This window comes from Etheostoma spectabile, chromosome 10 (genome assembly GCF_008692095.1).
Source record: "Etheostoma spectabile isolate EspeVRDwgs_2016 chromosome 10, UIUC_Espe_1.0, whole genome shotgun sequence".
In the NCBI taxonomy this organism is placed as follows: domain Eukaryota; kingdom Metazoa; phylum Chordata; class Actinopteri; order Perciformes; family Percidae; genus Etheostoma; species Etheostoma spectabile.
In genome coordinates this window covers 24,590,406-24,591,103 of record NC_045742.1, presented here as the reverse complement: position 1 = coordinate 24,591,103, position 698 = coordinate 24,590,406, and the positions used below count along the sequence as shown (strand labels likewise).

The following is a 698-nucleotide window of genomic DNA, read 5'->3' as shown; positions in this document are numbered from 1 at the left end:
TGATGTTATTTACAGAAATCCAACAATTCCCACCAAGAGCAAGCACTAGGTGACAGAGGCAAGGAAAAACTTCCTGTTAAGAGGCAGAAACCTCGAGCAGAACCATGGTTCAGGATAGGCGGTCATCTGCCTCGACCGGTTGGGGGTGAAAGAAGGAGACAGAAAGAGAGAGAAAAAGACAGACAGAGAGAGAGACATGGAGAATTGTAGCAGAGGGTGTCAAGCAGGAACATCTAGGCAGCAGGTGACTCCAACCACAGATCCAGACTCCACAGCTCCAAAGCCAGAATCACCTGCAGGAAGTAATAGGAGAGAGGAGAGGGACGAGAGAGCACAAGACTCCGGGAAAGGGAAAAAGTCGAGTTAGTAACATGCATTCATGGGATGAGGTTGCATACAGATGGAGAGAAGGAGGAGGAGTGAGGTGCTCATTGCATCATGGGAAGTCCCCCAGCAGTCTAGGCCTATAGCAGCAAAACTAAGGGATGGTTCAAGATTATCTTGAGCCAGCCCTAACTATAAGCTTTATCAAAGAGGAAAGTCTTAAGCCTACTCTTAAATGTGGGAACGGTGTCTGCCTCCTGAACCCAAACTGGAACCTGGTTCCACAGGAGAGGAGCCTGATAGCTGAACGTTCTGGCTCCCATTCTACTTTTAGAGACTCTATGGACCACAAGTAACCCTGCATTCTGGGAGCG

General features: G+C 48.7%; 1 protein-coding gene across 1 annotated transcript in view; it reads left to right on the top strand.

Moving 5' to 3' along the window:
* Positions 1 to 698, top strand: part of vps8 (VPS8 subunit of CORVET complex) — a 179,632-nt gene that overhangs the window by 56,869 nt on the left and 122,065 nt on the right.